The sequence below is a fragment of the Petaurus breviceps genome, unplaced genomic scaffold, assembly GCF_028583685.1.
Source record: "Petaurus breviceps papuanus isolate PSGF00001 unplaced genomic scaffold, PetGlider_PUasm1.0 181, whole genome shotgun sequence".
NCBI lineage: Eukaryota > Metazoa > Chordata > Mammalia > Diprotodontia > Petauridae > Petaurus > Petaurus breviceps.
The window spans coordinates 23,768,906-23,778,377 of NW_027185784.1; the positions used below are offsets into that span (position 1 = coordinate 23,768,906).

Genomic DNA, 9,472 nt, shown 5'->3' on the forward strand with positions numbered 1-9,472 from the left:
CTAGAAGGATGAACTAGATGAGTTCCAAGGTCCCTTCCAATACCCTAGATCAGAAATAGTAATGATGGAAACTAGTGGCAGACAAAAACAGAATCAAGGAACAGTGTGGTGTAAGAAAAAAAGATTGCTAGATTTGGAGTCAAATGAGATATTTTGAGTCCCAGGTCTTTTCCTTACTGGATATATAACTATGGGCAAATGACTTAAACTCTCTTGTGTCTCAGTTTCCTCATTTGTAAAATGTGAATAAAACTCAGGTACTATTTCATAGGATTGTCGTGAAAATGAAATAAATAAATGTCTACAAAGCATTTTGTAGAATTTAAAGCACTACATGTCAGTTGTTATTTATTGCAATCTCCACCACTGCTTCTACAGTTTGTCACTCTTGTATTTTCTTTTCACTTTTCCTTTTCCTTCTCTCTTAGCTCTCATGCCTTTTTTCAGTGTTGCTTTCCTACAGTTCTCAGGTTTTACACCAATGAGGCTTGAATTTTACAATCATCACCAGCTAGTAAGATTTCCTCTCCCTCTAATGCACAAACCAAGCGAATCATGTGTATCTTCAGTTACTCAGCTATTTTCATCTCACTTAAAGCCCACACATTTTAAAAGTTTTCTTATTAAGCACTTTTCTAGAAGACTGGGGATACAGGAAATATAACCTTCAGAGAAGTGAAGCATTATTATTCTTACACATTCAACCTTTCTGTCTTGTTTGTCCCATCATATTATGATTCAGAATCATGAAAAGTTTCCCAGTGTGGGAAAAGGGGCACTCATCTTGGATTCAGAAAGCCTGGAGCTCAGTCCTGGTTCTGATACTTCCTATCTGTGTGATGCTCAGCGAGTCACTTAACCTCTCTTGGATTCGGTTTCCTCATCTGCAAAAAGTAAATAATGATCCTTATACTACCTACCTCATAAGGTTGTTGTAAAGAAAGTGTTTTGTAAACATTAAAGCGAATAACTAATAGAAATTATTATCATTGCTATCATGAACAACCTCTGGAAAATACACACAGGGAGACATTCCTTGGGTTTGTTCTATATAATAGTTGTACTGATGATTTAAGATACTGCTATCAGGATAACACTGATCAGATTTACTAATTACACAACATTAATAATATTCCTAATACCTGGAAAGGTAGAATTTAAATTCAAAATAACCAACAGGGTCAAGTTCAAAGTGGCTCACTTACGGAGAATAAGTCAATAAGACAACTACAATATGAGGGAGTTATAAGTAGGAAAAAAAAGGCACAGGGTCATAATCATCACAAACTGAATATGAGTCAGCAATGAAGGGCTACTGCTCAAAAAAACAGCTAATAATATTTTCGAAAGCTATTAAGAAGAGTGTGACGTGCAAAGTGTTGGGAAGTAATTCTTCCCATGTAAGCTGTACTGCAAAGACAGGATCTGTTGCAGTTTGTATGACCACAATTTCAAATGGAGAGAGAAATATTGGACAAAGTATTCAGAAAATAGTGAGTGATGATTAAAAGGCTAGAAAACTGATTCTGTGGGAAAAGGCTGAGGGAAGTCAAAGCTAAAAGGCCTATAAAGGGTTTTAAAAGAAGGGATTAAACAAGAGGAAATGGGTTTGAATTGTAGGAGGAGATATTTCAGGTAGGTCTAAGAACTTCTTGTCTATGTAATATAATACTGGAATAGATGATCAAGAGTGTCTAGAGAATCTCCATTCCCGGAGACCTTCAAAAAGAGATAATACTAACTGATCTCTCACAGCCCATCTAGATCCTCATAAAAACTGTTTGCTAATTGAATTGTACTTGCCTAATGGCAGAGGACTGGACACTATCTACTGAGGTCCTTTTCCAGCTGTAAATTTCTCTTCAATTTAGGGATAGGGATTAAGCATTCTATTTCTTTTGTAAATACTGAGAGTGCTCTGCATAAATTAGATAGATATCCAATTAATATTATTGGATGACTTTAAATTATACCAATGTAAATAACAGAAAATTACCTGAAGCTTATAGTCAGTCAGGTAGCATGGCCTAAAGGCAAGTGTGACTTATTCTAAACTAGTTACACAGTATTCATCTGTAAACATATTGAACCTGGCCCATAACGTTTATGTACTGAAAACAAGATAAAGATTCTCACTGGCAACATATACATATCAGAAATGTATTTTTATTTTAAATGATGTGAAGTATATTCACATACATACTATACTGGGTCACATTCAAGATTTATCCAGCCCAAAGCAATCTCTCCAACAGAAACACCATGGACCTTCTATGGAAAGACTGGCTGTTTTTTTTTTTTTAAGCAATCAGGGTTAAGAAACTTGCTCAAGGTTACATGGCCAGTTATTTCTGGGTGTGGTGCTAAGTATCAGAGCCAGAATTCGATCCCAGGTCATCCCGACTTTAGGGCCGGTGCTCTTACTCACTGAGCCACCTGGCTGCCCCAAGACTGGCTGTTCTTGACATAAACATCAAAGGTTTGGTATAGGCAACAAAAAAACCCCAGCAACCTGATCACAGTGAAGTTGCACTAGTTATACAACCCGAGAGGGAATGCCCTCCTTTCCCCCTTTCCTACTCATCCTTTACAGCCCAGCCCCATCCACGAAGCACTTCTCATCTGGTACCAATCTTACCTTCAAACTTCCAAAAGAACTTTCTTCAGCATTCTTCAAAGCACTTAAGTATATACATTGCCACTGGTGTCTCACTTCCCTTACTCTCCTGGGAGCTTAAACTTGTTACCTCTAGCAAAGTGTTTTGTATATACTAGACACAAAACATTTTTGTTGAACTCATAGATAACTGTGGTAGCACTGGATCTGGGGGACCTAGATTTAAATGACATCTCTAACACTTTGTAACACTGGATGAGTCACTTAACTAATTGGGATTTCAGTCTCCTCATCTGTAACATAGAGACAATGTTTATATCACCTATGGTGAGAAAAATGTTTTTCTTTTTCTTTTTGGAGGGCAATTGGGGTTAAGTGACTTGCCCAAGGTCACACTGCTAGTTTTTGTGTTAAGTATCTGAGGCTGAATTTGAACTCAGGTCCTCCTGACTCCAGGGCCAGTGCTCTATTCACTGTGCCACCTAGCCGCCCCCAAGAGAAATGTTTTTCAAACCTTAAATAATTATATAGAAGTACAGTACTACTTTCAACTCAAAGATTCTATGACTAGTTTTCCTTTGTATAAAAATAGCCTTCCTGTGACTTAGGTTAAAATTTTTAAGAAAAATTTTGGTCTAGCCCTATGATTTCATTAGTAAAGGAAATTCCCTCTACCAATTCAGACTGGCACTTGTTCTACCACTTAAAGTCTTCATGAGTTTCCTGGACCCCAAAGGGGTTACAAAGTCATTCTGCCTGCCAGTTATGTATTAGGGCCAGATCCTCCTGACCCCAAGGCCAGCTCTCTAGCTTTTATGTGTTATGTTCTTGTTCTTCAATGTGGAATCACCTAGGAGGGCAAGGCTGATGCCACAGCTAAGAGGCCTGCTAGATGACAAACTCCTTGAGGAAAGGTACCATCTCCAAAGCATTTCTCATAACTTCTCCAGAACCTAGCTGTGCTCTGCACAAAGGAGGCATTTAATAAATAGTTGATTTATGAATAAATGAATGAATGATAGTTCTAGACCTATTCAAGAATTCAGAAACAGTCTGCTAGTTTTAATATTCATCCTGCTCTGGTAACTTAAGTAATTTAACTTAATAAAGTTAAATACTGAAATTTCATTGTAAAGCTATACCACTGGCACAGGCAAGGTTTATATAATAACATAAAAAATAATTTTAAAAATCTATACATTAGTCTAGAAAAGCTAATACTGTATGTATATGACCATCTTTACAATCATTTCTTTTTATGTTCCACAATATGGAATAATATAAAGTTCAGTACTTGAAATTAAGCAGACCTGGGTCCAAATTCCCTTTTAGGAATTTAATAGCTGTTGGACCCTAGGCCAACCTTTTTAAGCCTCAGTTTGCTTATCTGTAAAATGGAAATAACAATAGCACCTATATTATAATGTTATTGTATCAAACGAAATAATGTATTATTTTTGTTATGGCAGCAAGGATCAAAAAAACAGGAATACATCATTAAAGGACATCAGAAGCAACAAGATATAGCACTAAATCTTAACTCTAGGAAAGTTTAGATTTAAGGTATAATGAACCTGATTCTCTAGAGCAGGGGTGCAGAACCTGTGGCCTCGAGGACACATGTGGTCTTCTAGGTCCTCAGGAGCAGCCTTTTGACTGAGTCTAAGTTTCACAGAACAAATCCTCTTATTAAGGGAATTTGTTCTGTAAAATTTGGATTCATCAAAGGGCCACACCTGAGGACCTAGAGAGCCACCTATGGCTTCTAGGCTGTAGGTTCCCCACAGCTGCTCTAGACTATGGTTCAGAAAGAAAGTATGCCTAAACCTAAATAAGGATATCCTTCAAGGATTGGTACAAAGAAGAGAGCACAATGATGACTTGGGTGACCATTTGTAGGCCCTACTGCCATGTTTAAGTGAAAGGACCTGCAAAAAAATCATGCCTAGAGGTACTTTCCCAAGAGAAGCAGATTTCAGATGTGGGGAGCCTTTAACTTAAAGAAAAAATTCCTAACAATTTGAGCTATCTAAAAATGAAATGGGCTGCCTAAGGTAGGAGAGATGACCCTGGAGATCATTAGATACCACTTAAAGGGGATATGATGGCCAGGTTCCATGCTAGAGGAGCTGGAGACTAGATGACCTCTAAGGTCATCCAATTCTAAGATCCTATGATTAGGTGATTATAAGAGTAGCATGCCTCTCAACTTCTGCTCAGTGATTTTCTTCCTTTTATTTTAACCTGATCTATGATTTTATTAGGACAGGGAACACCTGGAAAGCAAGCTGCCCTACAATTTATAGTCTTTGCAAATTGCCTTTGGGCAGCTGGGTGGTGCAGAGGATAGAGCACCAGCCATGGACCTTCGAATCGAGCCTCAGACACTTACTAGCTGTGTGTGACCCTGGACAAGTCCCTTAACCAGGAATGAAGAAAGGAAGGGGGGGAGGAAGGAAGGAAGGAAGGAAGGAAGGAAGGAAGGAAGGAAGGAAGGAAGGAAGGAAGGAAGGAAGAAAGGAAGGAAGGAAGGAAAAGAAAGCTGCCTGGGATACTGAAAGGTTAAGTGACTTGTCCACAATCACACAGCTAGCATTTGCCAAAAGAAGGATAGGACTTAGACCCCGGTCCTTCTGACTTGGAGCCTGGCTATTATTATGCTACTCCTACTCTGATGTGTTCAAAACTACTCTTAAGGTGGCATAAAAAAAACCTGTTGAAGCCAGTGGCTATGGGGGAATGATTTTCTGAATAATACTGATCAGCATAAGCTCAATGCCAATAAGAGAATCTGGAAAGGTAATACAAAAAAAGGTACTTGCCTTTTATGTATGAACTTTGCATATTTTGGAAATATAATGAAGAATCAGAATGATTCATAACTTAGATATTATTATTGATTTCAAAATTCTTGGGAGTTTTTATTTTGTGCAGTACAGAACAGTTTTATATCAAAAATGAAATTAGTTTCTGGTCAGAATTTTTTTTTTAGAAACTGCTCAAGGAGAATGAAATAAAAGAGAAAGAAAGAATTGAAAAGGAAAACATTTTTATACTTGCATATTACTAATATGTTCTAAAGCATTAATACAAGAAAAATTATTAAAACATAGAAAAAAATTATCTTACCAGTTCCCTTTAATGCAAGATGGATCTAAAACTGATTCTTGAGACTTCTTCAAATTCAAGAGGTTTTAGCATCTCCTTTTTACGAAGTTTTGTTAAGAGATTTCCCTTCAACTAAAGTCTGGGCTTGCAAGCAAGTCACATTTAAAAGTCCACTAAATTCTAATTAATTTGGAATTTTGACCCCAGCAATTCAGAACTCATAATTTAGACCTGGGTGCTACTGATGTTTACCCAACATGAACTACATCTAAATATTTTTCAAAAGGTTGGCTAAGTAAATTAAGTGTGTAAATAAAATAGGGGAATGGAATAAGGAGAATGACTCTAAGAGAAATTTTAAAATATAATCTGCTTTCAAATATTTTAACTATTTTATCAGCAGTAATTCACAAAATAGTTCTATTTATAGGCTACTCTTAGCTATCTTTAAAGTAAATCCAATAAGACCTCTACTTGGAACACTTTCTTAGCCCATTATTAGCTTGTACTACCGAAGATAGCTGAAAGTAATATAATTTAATTTATTTCTAAACATGCTACAACTCAGACTTTTCACTAACTTAAACTGGCCTTCCTTCCCACTGTTTACATACCAAAGAAGCTTCACTGTAATTTTTAAAATGAAAAGAACAGCCAAAAGAAGATATAGTTACTGCTGAATTCCTGCTTGAAAAGCCTATGTGTGCCAACTCACTGCTCCTCAGAATACTATATTCAAACTCAATATCCATTAGGATCCAAGCAAATCAGAAATCACTTTTTATTGTAGGTATGCCACAAAAAAATTTTTTTAATCACATACATTGGTAATATTTTCTTATGAAAGAATAATAATCAGGTTTACTGACTCCAATCAATATATCCAAAAGAAAAAAGGAGGCTACAACCAATTTTTTGGACACCTGGAAACATTAGGTCATAAGTAAATAGACAAACTATTGATACATAATCCCTGATTATAGTAGACATCTGTCCCCATTAAAGAATCACTGCATAATCCAGCACAACTGACAGTCTCTTTCACAAAGACCAAACCCTGGACTTTCTAGCAGAATGATCCTGAACTAGGATAAACTAGTAGAGGGGTAAAGGAGGTTTGAATGAAAGTTAAATAATCACTCTAATAATACAGAAAGAAACTTGCTGTAGGAAAAAATGCATTGAATTACTTTAGCAATGAAAGAAGAGCATAGACATGATTTATAGGAAACTGGGTTGAAACAACAAAAGATGACATAAGTCAGGACTTAAGGCAAGTAGGCGAACTAGGAGTAAAGGAATTTTCCCCCACCCACCTTTCCTTCCAAACTAAAAAAGTATGGCTTACATTAAGACTCATTAAAAGGTAATATGGGAGGGATGCTTAGTCAGGGGCAAATGGTTTATGAACATAAATATAACTACATCATGAGAACAGCTGAGATACAGATTGGATCACAAATACCTTCGCAAAAATGAGGAAGCCAGCTTTCCAACTGTACTTTAAATAGTTTCTCCATTTCCTGAGCACCTTATTTTGCCACAAAAATTATTTTTAGTGAAAGGTTGACAAAACATATCCTAATATACATACACAGTCTGTTTTCTACAATTTTAAATTCAATGACAAGTCCCTTCTCAAATGCTCACCCTGAGTGTCCAGCAGAGGGAGTCTCAAGGAGGTACTTAATAAAGAGAAAATTGTTTCATTTTAACACTCCAGACAGTTCTAGCATTGACTATGGGCCCCTTTTCCATAAATACAGATTAGCAATAAATACTGTACATGGCATCTTCATAGATTGTCCACATATCCTCGTGGGATATTCAATTCTGTTTTACAGCATGATCAGAAATTTTGTTTTGTTTTTCAAAGGACTAAATGGACCTTGTGTTCTTCAGAATCAAAGAGGAAAGCCCCTGGAATAACATCTCTCTGTGTGTTGCCTTCTAAACAGCCCCTTTGTTTCTAAGAGAGTCTGAAAAAAAATATTTACAGTCCATAGGTTATTTACAGCCTTGTTATGAGGAGCCTGACTGGCAACTTTATTCCATCCAGAAACCTAGTTCATTTAGAGTCCTAGAACTAATAACAGATTTTCTTTTCAGATAAGTTTTTTTTTAAATCAGCCTCTCAGAGCAGAGATAAAAGTATTAATGCTTTCCCTGTTACCCTCATGATGACTATCCCCTGGATTTACATAAAGGATTAAAATTTCTTTTCTTGTCCTTCCTGTGGCTCACGCATACCCCTTTAACCCCCTAATTTGCCACCATACCTTAAGAAAGAGAAAGAGCAGGATGGATTTTTGCCAAATCTATACAGCTGCTGTTTAAAAAGGATTTCATAAGAAAAAAAATATTAACACTATAAAATGGTTTAGAACCCGACACAGTTTTATTTAAATTCATTCTACAAATATCTTAAAATAGAGATACATACAACACTGAAAGTGGGGGAAAACTAAGTTGATTCTCCTCTGATTTCTGGCTGGAAGGTGACAGAACTGACTGAAGATCGAGGAGAAAAAAGAGAAAGGGAAGGAAAAAAGATACATATTTTTTCGTTTTACAATTTCTCCCCTACCTCCTCTCACCCCCTCAAAACAGTTAATCTGTGAATGACCCAGCATTGGAGAAGGTGCACAATGCAGTTTTACCTAGACCTGATTAAGATATAGGTCTTCACCACCCACCCCGCTTGAAAATGCTAACTACATTTTCTCTTACACACGCTAATGCAGGGAGATTCTGGTCTATTTCATTGTTCTGCCTGGAACTGAAACAGGACTTTTTCCACCTATCTACCCCTTTCACCACCCAGCTCTATAAGCATCCCCCACCCCCCGCCTAAAATGTGGAACTCAAGCGAGCAGGGAAAAAGGGGGAGGGGGGGCATGGGACAGAAAGAGGTGATGAAGCCTAGTTGGGAACCGGAGAGGGGGGGCGGGTTATGAGAAGAATAAGCAAGTGAAAAGATCATTCTCACGGAAATTTGGGGGATGAGGGCCAAACCACATCACCTTTATTTATTAGAAATAATAAATAAAAACACAGCCATAAATCTCCTTTCCCTTGAAGCAGTAACACCCCTACTACCACCTAGGAAATAAAATCAGGTTGAATTTCAGGTCTTGGTCCGTATCTAGGTTGGGATGGAGAGGGAGAAGAGAAGGGGGGTGCGTTGGGGTTAGGGTTTGAAGAGCTATTAAAGGGACCTGAGGAGGTGAAGGGGCGTGTGTGTTGGGGGGAACGGGGGTGTAGAGCAGTTGAATGAGATGTGGAGGGGGGCGTGCAGGCAGATGGGGGAGCGTGGGCAGATAAGGGGGAGCTAGGACGGATGGGGGTCGCATAAGCAGATCGGGGGCGCTCGGACTGATGGGGCGCGTAAGCAGATAAGGGGGCGCTAGGACAGATGGGGACGCGTAAGCAGATCAGGGGGGCGCTCGGGCAGATTGGGGCGCGTGAGCAGATCAGGGGGGCGCTCGGACAGATGGGGAGCGTGAGCAGATCAGGGGGCGCCCGGACAGATGGGGAGCGTGAGCAGATCAGGGGGGCTTCGGGCAGATAGGGGGTGCGGACTGATGGGGGGCTCGCGGACAGATAAGGGGGAGCACGGAGAGAACACGGTGGGGGAGGGGACGTGATCCCAGGACGAGGATGGGGGAGCCGCGGAAGGAGAGAAGGGAGTCGGGGAACCGGTGGCCAGTGGGGGGGGGGGGGGGGGGGGGGGGGGGGGGGGGGGGG

General features: G+C 39.0%; 1 protein-coding gene across 7 annotated transcripts in view; it reads right to left on the bottom strand.

Moving 5' to 3' along the window:
- HIPK2 (homeodomain interacting protein kinase 2) overlaps positions 1-9,472 on the bottom strand; it is a 251,076-nt gene that overhangs the window by 241,304 nt on the left and 300 nt on the right. The gene's annotated exons all lie outside the window — the stretch shown is intronic.